Genomic DNA, 13042 nt, shown 5'->3' with positions numbered 1-13042 from the left:
GGGCATTGGAGTTTCAGTAAAACGTCTCTAAAATGTGTTCTGTGAAACTGTTCATACACCTTTTCCTTTGGATTTTCTAATGAAGTAGGTTTGTGTTGGAAATGGATTTACATTATTTCCTTTGATTTTTGTCATAAGTTTTGTATAGTATGAAGGCTTTGTAAAGCTTTTCTCAAAGCTGTGTGCATTTGTAAACACTATCATGATAATTTTCAAATTTCTGTGTAACTTTTATTTTAGTGTTGTATTTAGTGAATTGAAGAGAATCTTATTAGGTTTGACTTTTTTCTGCATCTGGTCAATTAGTTGGTGCGTTTATTTCCTTTTGCTTTCAAGGGATTAGTGACATTTGTTTAAAATGTATTTATACGCCAATCTATAAATTTTACAGAATTCTTAGGGAAACATTTTGCTCACATGCAAAACTTGGATTTTTGTTTTGTATACACATTGTAGTTGTACATACAATCATTAGGTGACCTTTTCCTTTCTTTTTCAGTATAACACAGTATTAAGTAAAACATAGTTGATAGCTTTTTTTTTTTCCAGTTGTCAGGACATCTATAATAAAAATTCCACTTGCAGACTTTTTCTTCAAGATTCAGAGAAAATTCAAGGTAGTAGTGCCATTCTTTACTTAGCCCATTGCATGAAAATATAGGTCTGTATTTAAAAAAAAAAAAGACTTCAAATTCATGTGTTGAGAAATACCAGCCTATCCTGTGGAGTTTTATATTTCAAACTAGGGATGCATCTAATCCCTAGCTGATTTCTTCCATTCTTTAATTGGATCCCAGCACTACTAATTGATATTAGAGAAGTGCTTGGTTAAGGAGTGAAAAAAACACCCTAAAATTGACTCCAGTGGAGTAGGATGTTATCCTTAAAGGGGGTAGCTTTCCTAAATGAAATTGGTTATGAGATTCTTTTGAAAAACATTCCAACAGTAGCCGCTTTCCTGCTCTAAGCTATTTCCAATCCTTGAAAAATTCTCCTACATTTAAGCTGTCATGTTGGTTGGTCTACAAGAATTTAAACTGGTAAGAAATCAAATGCTTGATAAAATGGCTTCTTCTTGATATGGCCACAGCATTATTTGCAGGTGCTGCCTCAGTACTGCTCAGCAGAGCTTTGTTTATAAAGATGAAGTCTTAAATACTGTTCAATAAAATTGTCACAAAATAAAAACAGGCTGATGCTTTTAATGCTTCAACTGGACAAGAGTTCTTTATTGAGCTTCAAAAAATAACATTGTTATGGGGAAATATGACACATTTGTTCTTAAACATTACTACCAGGTATTTTTTTTGAAGTGTCCTGACAATGCCACGGATGGAGGTTGGAGAGTTGAAGGCAGAATGATCTCTGGGGCAGATATTTGTTGTTTTATCTATTTCTGCTTATGATGAAGTAAGGAAAGAAGAGGATATCTGGACTGCAGGGAAGAAACAGGATTACATGTTAAATACCATTACAAAGAACATCATGGCTTTTGCACTTTTCATTGTAGAATCTGGTAGTATTTCTACTGCTAAATGTCAAAATTGGGAGGGTTAGGGAAGAAAGAAATAAGAGGCTAAGCTAGCTTCTTTTTCCATGGAAGGAGTCCTGGAAGGTGAAGGAATTGGCTGATAAATGCAAAAGTGTTTTGACCATTGTAGAGGAAAGTAAAAGAAAACTCAAAGGGAAACTCATGAACACACCTTCACTCACATATCTCTGAAGCTGAATATTTCAGCATGTGTGTTGTTTTGGTGGGTGGTTTTGGGAATATTTCCTGGCAGTAAGCTGGTTTTTTTGTTTTGTTTTGTTTTTTTGTTTTTGGAAGAAAGTTAAAAAGTATATTTTCTCAAACTTGGAAGCAAGGCAAAAGTTCTGGGAAAAATTGGGCTTTCTTGTCTTTACCATTCTCAGCTTCCTATAACTTTGATGATGTATTAGCAAATGGAAAGCTTTTTTAAACAGCACACAATTGTATTTTTTCAACAGTAATTACAGAAAATATTTGTATTGGGTTATTTCTTGCAATCAGATCCAAAATATGATTATGTGGGAGTACAATTGTCTTAGTGAATTTTTCTTTAATTGCAAAGTAGTTTGACCCTTTTTCCCCTTTTCTGAATACTTGGTTCTTTTTGAACCTGTGTGAAATGGGTATATGTTTCAAGTAATGGATCTATATATGTGTATGTGTATTTATATATATATATATATATATATATATATATATATATATATATATATATATATATATATATATATATATATATATATATATATATATATATATATATACATACATACATGTAATGAAGTGTCCAACTGAGTGATTTTAAATTCTTGAATTATGATTGAGAATATGAAATTACCAGTAAATCCTGCTTCCATAGATTTTCGTCAAAATAGAATCGCCATCCTAAAAGGACATTTCTTTTTAGGAAGCAAACTAACTATATAACCTAAGGCTATTCAGAAGGCAACTGGACTTCACTTGTGCATGATATCAGTCCCTTAGCGAGCTTTTGTCACGTTATTTTTATAGCTCTTGATGCAATATTCTTTCTTATAGATCTCTCATTCCCAACAAATCATCAGCTAATGTTAGGATTCTCTCTTCCTTTTCCTTTAAAAAAAAAAAAAAAGAAGAAGAAGAAGAAGAAGAACTTGTAGTATGTAGTAGAACCTGCACTTTTTGGCTATTTTATTTTCATCAATAAAAGATGACATGAAAGAATGAAGTGTGGGAGAGAACAGTTTAGTGTAAAGATCTAATTGAAGTACACTGGTTAGTAAATTTACACTTCTTATTCTGATGCTGTTATGGACCAGTCTCCTGTACTACAATATGAATAAGTTGATCTTCTGGTGATTGGTGACTGCTCAGGTAAATTTTAATTATTTAATATGTACTTATTGTGTTTATACCAGCCCCTTGGATGTTGCTTTACAAGGGAGCCTCATAGAAAGGCTTGGAATGTAGCTTTTCTCCAAAAGCCCAGAAACAACATTTAACACAAGATATCTTCCTGGGTTTGGGTCTATTCTGTGGTATCTGGAAAGGATCAAAAGAGATCTCCATATAGGCATTTTAGTCCCAGAGAACAGGAAAAACTAAGGAAAGTGGAACCCTTACATTAGAAAATTTTGAAGCTTTTGCAAATACAGAAACTACAGTCCTCTTTTTGAGGGGGATAGAGCAACAATTACTCCTGGAAAACAAAACTTCGGCTGAAAGACTCAAGGCAATGAAGGGAAAATATCCAAGGAGAGTTTGCATAATGGAAAGACCCAGGCACTGGGAGTGGGATCTAGTCCTGATTTCACCATTAACTCAGGTTATTACTTTGCAAGTCACTTTTGTCTCAGTTTCCTTGGCCATAAAGTGATGATGGGATTGGATTGATGTCTGAATTCTTTTCCATCTCTAAATCTGATCATGAGTGGGACAACTAGTACCATTCCATGTTAGAAAAGAAAAACTTAACCTTTTTATTGTTAGAAACATGCAAAATAGGTTTTCTTTTTCTTTTTTTTTTTTAAACACACTACTTTATGAATTATGTTGAGGGAAAAAAATCAGCAAAAGAGAAAAACCACCAGAGAGATTTAAAAAGAAGTAAATATAGCATGTGTTGATTTACATTCAGTTGCAGTTCTTTTTCTGGATGTAGATGGCAAAATAGTTTTTCCTTTATCCCATCTTAATTACTGTTGAAATTTTAGAGTAGGGTGAGAAAGAAATGAGAGCATAATATAGGGTAGGAAACAACCTTTTGGGAAGGAGGAGAGGAGGAATCTAAGGTGATGGTAAGAAGTGAGCACAATTCATGACATTCTGCTGCTCTGATGTCACGTCATGATTCCTTGGTGCTATTCTATCACATGCCTAAGTCATTTTATTTTTTCCCCTATTGTCCATTGCCCTTTCCATCACATTCTTTAGGGGTCTGTCACAAAATGGAGTCCCAAAGTTGAAAGGGAATTAACAGTCCAACCTATGCTTGAACAATATCATCCATGGGCTTCATAATTAAAGGAAAAAAATAGGTCATTATTCTTCTGTGGCTCCTAGAAAAAAGGTTGAAACCTGATTCAGAACCTTCACTTTACCTGATTTTGTACTTGGCTACCTAGTAGGCAAAAATTCCCATTCTCTTTCTAACTTGCCCCCATTTGGTTGTGGGTTGTAATATGAAAGCATCACATTTTGGTGCTTTTGCTTCTTAATTTTTGACAAAAATTTCAGGGTGGGGGAGGACTTTTAAAAGTAATTTTTTTTTTTAGCATAATATATACACTTTGTCCAAGGGGTGGGGAAGGGGTGGGCTTTTGGATCATATCCAATAAAAGGTGTTTTAAGTATCTTAGCAGTTCCTGAAACCCTTAAGGAGGGATATATATATAGGACAAACCTCTGAACTGGTTGATGCTTCTGTGACTTGAAATGTTCATGTTTACCACCAGTGAATCATTGTTTTAGTCAAGTTGGGGAAGCCTTAATACAAATGAGGATGGAAGGAGAAACCTAAATTACAGAAAGTGACAATATTCTAGAATGCTGAAACACAGTATATTATATAAGGACAGTAGTATTCTCTTAGAAGAAAAGAATAGCATTTTTTGTGTCCTCTTAATCACCACCACCACTCTTGGAATTAAATTAATGCCCTTACTAATCTTTTCTCCATAATCCATAATAGTTTAGTGTGTTATAGTGATAATTGAAGAACTAAACCATTTTGTCTGTGATGCTGCATAACCAAGCAAAGGTTTAAAGTGAGTTATTGGTCTTCAGGTATGTCTCTGAAAGTGATTTAGGGATTAACATCAATGGGGTTTTTAGCTCAATCCACATCTAATTGAATGAACAGGGTGAACACCTTGGGTTTCAAGACATCTAAAAGGACTATAAACAGATTTGTTTTAGCCTTCCAGTTTTCCATTTTTTGATCTTTCCAAATGGCTTTAAAGCTCTTCAGACTCCAGCCATTATTACCAGTCTCCATCAAGCAATGACTGGGGTTACTTGTGCATCTGGTCCTCTCTGGAAAACAAGGATATGGTACAAGAAAGCTCTGCTAGTTGGAAGGTCCACTTAATCTATGTAAGCCAATTGTAAGCTAAAGAGATTAGTAGGTTAAAAAGATTCAGAAAGGAAAGGCTGGTATTTCTATTGTGTGACAGGGTTGTGAGTTGAAAAATCCCTCTTAAATCACGGGAACAAGATCTGAAAAATATCAGTGCCTCGGTGGACCTGATTTTTGCCATGCCCCATTAGAAAAACAGACTATTAGGCACTGAGAGATTAGTTGAAAACCCAAGATATGTGGGCCCTAACATTTTAGGCAGTTTTAAAGATAGAGACAAGACATTTTGATCTTTAAGCCTCTTGAGATAATCTGCTAATTAAAAAATACTATCCATAGTTAAGGAAGTTGTACCCCAATTACTTTCTGGAATTAACTACCAGCCTTTAACAAAAGACTATCTACATGTAGTCTGTTCAGGTGCTCTGCATATAGGACTTCCTTGCTTTTTGATGTTTTCCTCACTTTTCTTTTTCCTCTTTTCTCTTACTCTGATTATTTATTGGCTGGTCCTCAGTAGTATGCCATTCCTGAGAAATGTTTTAGTCATGAGCATTCATTTTCTGATTCTCTTCTGGGCTGATTAGAGCTCAGTTCTGTTTCTCATGACAATCTGCACTTTCCTAAAGTAATCCTCACCCCTTACTCCATGTCTCTCACTGAAGAAATTACAAACAGGTGTTTTATATATGCATTTTAAGGATTCTTCATTTGCTGCATGAGAATGCTAAAAGTGACTAGAAAGCATGTTATAGTCAAAAAGCACAGAATTTTTAGGCAGAAGATGCAGATTTATGTCCCAACTCTATTATTTGAGGCCCAAAAAGGTAAAAAATTGGCCCAATCTCCTTATTTCTAAAAAGAGACTGAAATTAAAATTAGTATCTACATTAAAAGCCATTGAGCAGAAGTTTTGTTTTATTTGCCCAAAATTTTGTGTCTGTTGCTTTACTAGTATAGTTTATAGTAACTAGGGCAAGCGGGCTGTGCCATTGGTATAGAGATAGGAGGAAGAGAGGCAGCACAGAGAGAGTGTAAAAACAGAACTTAAGAGGAAAAAAAAATGAGTGATCCAGCATATGTGGGTGGAGCTTACAGGAGATTTGCTGAAATAGGGAATAATTTATATAAATTGGATCCATTTTTTAAAGTAACTTTCCTTTTAGAGGAATCTTATTAAGGAGTCCTTTAATGAAGTGAAATCACTCCCTAATTTTTCCATCTATAAAATGAACATTTTTCAAATAGATTATTGAAAATAATCATTTTCAAATTCCCATCTAGTTCTCAGAAGTCTTAAGGTAAAACTCTGCTGGCCAGATATTTAATCCTGGACCATTTTTAACCCATTCTTAGAACTAATTGATATGGAGAGATGAGATGCCTGGCATATGACTTTTTTGCCTTAGCCATTCCTATTTCCACAATATGTATTATGGACTGTTTTCCCCTATTGCAGTTTGAAGACCTGTCCAGGAAACAAAGTATGCTTGCCAATTTTCTTTGTAAATTATAAGAATATAAATTCCCAAATATTTAAAATATTTGCATCCCTAAATTATATTCCTTGGAAATCTAATTCCAAGTATAAGATTTAGGTCACTTTGTTTTTCCAATTGTGGAAACAATCTATGATAGCTTTTTGGAGGGGAGAGATAGTCTTGAAGTGATCTTGGAGAAGCTGGCTCAGACCTTTACCTGAAAACATTTGAGAGAGAAAATCTATATGTTTATAGAGAAGAGCCTGTGATTATACTTTCTGATCCACCCAGATCTGACCCAATGAGAAGTACTCCTATGACAGTTCATCCTCAGAAAGATTTTATGCGTGGAAGTATGGGCCATGGCTTTTTTCCTCTGGATTTGACAATTTTTAGTCCATAAAAATCTTTGTAGTTATTTTAGGAGCCAGTCAGGGAAAAGGTTTGAATATTTTTATAGTCACCTTCAGTTTCAAACACCAGCTAAGTCCTGAGCACTGATGGGCATCAGGGCACATGCACATAGGAAGCCATGGCCCCTGCCATCATGGAGTTGTCACCATCTGCCATTGGAGAAGGCACTATTTGGAGCTGTTGGGAACTGGGGAGCTGGGAGTTGGTGGTACATCACACAAGGAGGGAGGGACCGACCATATTTCCTTGTTGGAGAGAGTTGGCCTCAGAAGTGCCGGAAATGTCCTATTAATTGAAAAAATGGTGCTGCTACTCCCAGACTCTAGCTCCCTGCACTGCCTAATATCTGTGTACAAATCCTTCAAGCTTTTTTTCCCATTTTGGAGAGTCTCCTTCCCCTGCTGCTACATCATCCTTTGCTATTGTGTAGGTTATATACTATTATGGTGGTGAAGATACAGGGATAGGATATGGTTGGACACCAGGGAAAGAAAGGAAGCCCTAACTTAAGCTGTCATTTGGGGACTGTTTATGGTCACTGGTGCAAAGGACATACAATGATGACCTGTCCATAAAAAAGTTTTTTATTGAATTGAGTCTATTGAATCAAATCTAATTGGGACCCTGAGAAGAAAAAGAGGGGTCATCCTCTTTATTGACTAAATCTCAGTGCTGGACTTCAAGGAATGTTCTTAGAAAGAGGAAACATCCAACCCACATGGCCCTGGGACACTTCTGATGATGAAGAAAGTCTCTGTCCTGTAGCAACTATCTATCCAATGGCAGATTATCAATCACTGCCCAAACTTTAGGGAACTCTGGGTCAATGAATAGTTGGAATCTCTATAAGCAATATACTGGCTAATGTCATGAATTCCTTTGATAGTCTGGACCCATTCTCAGAATATTTTTAAATGCATGAAAGAAATTACAAAGAAAATCAATTATATTTAAATATAGTGATAAAAATGTGGGCACATGTATGTATTTTTATGAACCTCTGGTGAAGAACTACAGGTGTAGATTATAGGAGTTCTGAGGAAAGTTGGTGAGGGTTGCAAAGATTTAAATAATATATTATAGTCCCTTTCTCAATGGCTTCAGTTGCCTAGGTTAGCTCTATTTTCTAAAGATCAGCCCCAATTTTTTCAGAACTCCCCAGTTATTTATTTTACTTTCATCAGAAATCATGATTGAACTTCAATGTGTGTGCTGGGCTAGGAGTTGGAAGAGCAGTTATTTTGGAGAAGAGCACCTTTGGTAATCTCTTCTCTGAGGAAGACAATACAGAAACTGAAGAATCAAACAAAATGCCATGTGCCACTGCAAAAATAAACAATAAAAATCCTGGAACACACTATAAAACTAATAATACATTTTCAGGCCATTTATTGACTCACTTTTTTCTGTCCCAAGCTTCACTAGAACATTTCATTCAGCATAATCCCAATTTGGCAGAATCTAAAGAACCATTTGATTTCTTGTAATGGGAATTTGATAAATCAAGTAAATATAATGCATTCTAGCAGTGTTAGAGGCTACAGAGTGGAGAAGGGACCAGAATGAAGTAGGATTAATTGAACAATGTGAGTTTTGTGTTGCATTTTGAAGAAAGTGTAAGCACCTTAGTAGAGAAAGGGGTCCATAAGGCTCTAGAAAAGGAATGAAGATCAAGAAGGATGGTAATCTCTTTAATAAAATTCTTACTATCTGGTGATAATTCCATTGAGGATGAAAAGAGATCCCCAAGAATTTCAGATATAAAGAGGCAAAAGCAAGACAACCAAGGAAAGAGAATTTTTACTGGGTCAAAAATGTCAGGAATGCTAAGGGAGACCTAAAGATTATGGGGAAATGTTAAAAAAAAAAAAAGCCAAATAGGTATGTAATGAATCTATGATTTCCTTCGTTGTGAATTTTTACTGATCCATATCAATGTAGCGGTAAATTGTCTTCAAAAGTTGGTATGGTGAAAACAAATCATCATCCTGAAGCCAACCTGTTAATGTAACTCTAGGATTTAGCTAGACTGATCTTTGGACAGTAGATATCAGGCAAATACTAAAAGTTTTTTTTTTTAGTTGTTTGATTTAACAAAGGAAGAGTAAAAGAGCCAGTGTAATGGGGAAGATGATAGTGGATGACAAGTGGAATTACTCAATTTCAGGATCAAAGATACAGCGTTTTAGAGTTGTCAAGTCTAGCTCATTCTACAGATGAGGAAACAGATATGGAGTGATTAGTTACTGACTTGTCAGAATAACACACTATCTGCTGTATTGTTTAGTTTCTGTTCTGCACATGAAAAAGAGTATAATTGAAACCCATCTTAGGAAACAAAATGGTTTGGGATGTCTTAGCCATTTAAATTAATTTAGTTATTCTTCAGGAGAGAAAGAAATTACAATTCCAGATTCCTGTGATCTTGAAAAGTCTCAAAGATGATGGGGAGGGTGAATTTCAGAAAACTACAGAGTGAAACTTTATTTTATTGTTGACAAAGTAATATAGCTAGATGATAAAGATTGGTGGATTAGTAGCTGATAATACTTAATGACTGTTAATAAATGAGTTGTAAATCTGGAAGGCCTAATATATTGTCCATGTCTCTATCCTATTGCATATTTGTATTAGTTGGCTAAAGTCAGAGAATAGGGTGTATTTAGGTTTATGAAACAAAAGATAGGGATGAAAAGGCCTTATGTTAAAAAAAAAAAAAAAATTCAGATGGTCCTAAACTAACAAGATTAAATTTACAGGAATGATAAAATGCTAATTTTTAAAAAAAAATTCGTCTACATAAGAATTAAGATAAAGGGGTCATGGGTTAACATATACTTAATTTGAAAAATATTTTTGGGAGTTATGCATTAATCATTAGTGTGACTTGGCAGCTTAAAAAACCAAAATAACAAATTCAGTCAGATCAAATTAGCCTTAAGATTTTTGGAGAGAAAGAGGACCACACTTTCCTGGTCAGGTTACATGTATAATATTAAGTTCAGATCCAGGTATCATTTTAAGAATTCCACTGAGAAACCGGGGGCATCCAAAGGCTTCATGATGAAATGACGAGTACATTTAAAAAAAAAAAAATTTTTTAAGAAATTGTTCGAAGAACTTTGTAAAGAATGTTCAATAGTTGTATAAAGCTCAAGGTATTCATGTGGAAGAGGTTTGTTCAGAGTACAAAAATCTATCAGAAGGGAAGTTCAACTTAAAAAGGATTTTAAAAGTCCTTGACTACTTTTTTTTTTTTTTTCCCCCTGAGGCTGGGGTTAAGTGACTTGCGCGGGGTCACACAGCTAGGAAGTGTTAAGTGTCTGAGATCAGATTTGAACTTGAGTCCTCCTGAATTCAAGGCTGGTGCTCTATCCACCTAGCTGCCCCAAAGTCTACTAAGAGAAATTTTTAAGGAGGAAAAATCCTAGGAGAAAAAGACTCACTTGATCACATTGGGGGATAGTATAATAGTACTGAGGCTTCTGAGCCAAGCAATGATATCGTGAACTCTTGTGTTTAGAAAACTTCATTCTGGCAATGTGCAGAATGGTTTATTTTCAATTCTCATTTTCCCTTAACACAACTTTATAGTTTTCAGTACTATTTACCATGGCCTTCAAGACTCATCCCCCACTCTCTTTGTCTTTTAGACTTTTAGTCTTTTTTCCTGGTTTCCATTCTATTCCCATATCATCAAATATTCTCATTGGCCCCCTCTTTGGCTTTTAATTTTCCATGCCTACATTTTCTTCCTTGCTAATCTAATTTTCTCACATATATATTTTCCCCTGTAAGGTTAATTCTACACACATTCATATTCTCTCTCTCTCTCTCTCTCTCTCTCTCTCTCTCTCTCTCTCTCTCTCTCTCTCTCTCTCTCTCTCTCTCTCTTATACATTTCTTTGTGGAAGTCCCACCAGAAACTTAAATTAAATATGACTATAGGAGAATTTTTAAACTTTTCTTCTTATACTTGGGCTTTTATGCCACCTGTCTTTTTTTGATTTATCTTTCAATTCTTCCCATCCTGTTGGTTTGGGGAGGGTGTGTGTGTTAATCTTTCCTATCATCTTTCTATTTCCATATGCTTTTATTTAGGATAGACCTTAATTACCATCTGCTGTAGATTGTTGCAATAATTTCTTGATATTTTTTTCCCGTTTCTGTCTTCTTTTCTATTCACTTTTCAAACCACTGCTAAAATAAACTCTTGCCCACATCTAATCAAATATTTTGTTACTCAAAATATATGTTGATTTTTTTTTTTTTTTTTTTTTTTTTTTTTTTTTGCTTTCCTCTGTAGGATTACATTGTTGTGCAGAGTATTATTCTTGTACTGTATTCCAAAATGGTTTCTTAGTATTCCAGTGCTTTCTGGCTATTGGCAATATTTTTTTCATTGACCTGGAAGCTCTGTATTAGAGATATGATATTGCTAGGGACTTTTTCTTTTAAAGTTTCTTTCAGGAAATCTAGTGAATTTACTTTTACTTTATGTTTTTTCTCATTTTTCATTTTGTTTCCTGAAATGTAGTATCCAAGCTTTTTTTTTTTTTTTTTTTTTTTTTTTTTTTTAAGTCATAGTTTTCAGGGATTATTAAATTCCTTGACCTGTTGTCTTAAGTGACTTTTCACATCATTTACCTTATTTGTTTTTGATTTTGGTCTAATATCTTGCTGTTTCTTGGAGTCCTTGTGTTTGATCTCTTTAGTTTTCAGGGATTCCATTTCTTGGGTAAAGAGTTACCACTTTGATTTTTGTATGTCATGTTTTTTTCTTTTTCTTTTCCTTTTTCTTCTTTTTTGGCTGAAGCAATTGGGGTTAAGTGACTTGCCCAGGGTTACACATTCTTTTTCTTTCTCTCTCTTTTTTAAAATCTCCTTGGAGTATATTAACTAGTAGTGATAATGCTGGGTTAAAGGGCTTGTACAATTTTATAGTTCTTTGGGCATAATTCCAAAAATTTTCTCTGACATATTCTTAACCACCGTAGTGCTTTTTCAAGGGTCCTCCACTCTTGTTGACTCTTCAAACAATCTTTTGGGCTACATATATCTCAGTCATTAAATGTACTTCCTTTACTTGAGGAGTGATCTCTTATTGTCTAAGGACTATTGGGTGCTTTTACATGCAGTTCTGGGTTGAAAGATGTCACCTATTTTGATTCCCTTTGTATGTCTTAATTATTCAGCCTGGTTCAAAATTGAAGATTTTGTTAGAGTAGCTGTCCCAGAGCTGGGTATCTGTATCTTATCAGGAAGATGACCTCCCTTTTTACTTTCTCAATAAAAGTAAAGCTTTTTTGCTCCCTATGCATAATAAGCTTGAGGAAAATTGAATTATTCTGTATCTATTAAAACCCCCAACTTAGCCTCTTTCTGTGCCTTGCTCTCTGTCTGGAACATCTTTCCTGTTTTCTGTGGAATTCCTTTTTTTTCTTCCCCTCTATTGAATTCATACCTATCCCCTAAACCCTAGCTTATATGTCAGTGTCAGGAAGCCTTCTCTGATTTTTTTCTCCATTGACAGCGACTTTCATCTTTGGATCTACCAATATTGGATAATTCTCTTTTGCTCCTACATAACAGTGCATATTATAGTTATCTATATTTTGTCTTTTGAATACCATACAAGTAAATATTTTTATCTTGTTTTCTATCTCCCTTACTGTCCAGCAAAGTAATTAAGTGCCACTTAATTGATCGGGTTAATTTTGCCTGAATTTCTTTGTTTTTTTTTGTTTGTTTGTTTTTGTTTTTGTTTTGTTTTTATGAAAGAAGATTTCAGCAATTTCTAGTGATTCTGGGACTGAGTAGTACATTGAAAATGAGTAGCATGTTGGGATGGAATTGTTAAGTCAAATACCAAGTAATTTGGAGATCTGAAATATCCCAATGTTTGGGAGTTTGGACTTTGGAACACTGTGTGAAAAACTCTTAGCTTAACCATATTTAGTTTGAGTATTCAAATGTAAATTACTATTTTTTTGGGGAAATCATGGCCTCAGATAGGGACTTGGTAAAATCTCCTCTGTAAGTAATGAACACAGTTGAAGG

At 34.7% G+C, this 13042-nt stretch overlaps 1 protein-coding gene across 4 annotated transcripts in view; it reads left to right on the top strand.

The window, feature by feature from the left end:
* The window catches only part of CPNE1 (copine 1), a 32327-nt gene that overhangs the window by 14047 nt on the left and 5238 nt on the right, over positions 1-13042 (top strand). The window lies entirely within an intron of this gene.

Source organism: Sminthopsis crassicaudata, chromosome 2 (genome assembly GCF_048593235.1).
Source record: "Sminthopsis crassicaudata isolate SCR6 chromosome 2, ASM4859323v1, whole genome shotgun sequence".
NCBI lineage: Eukaryota > Metazoa > Chordata > Mammalia > Dasyuromorphia > Dasyuridae > Sminthopsis > Sminthopsis crassicaudata.
This window is presented reverse-complemented; position numbering and strand designations above follow the sequence as displayed.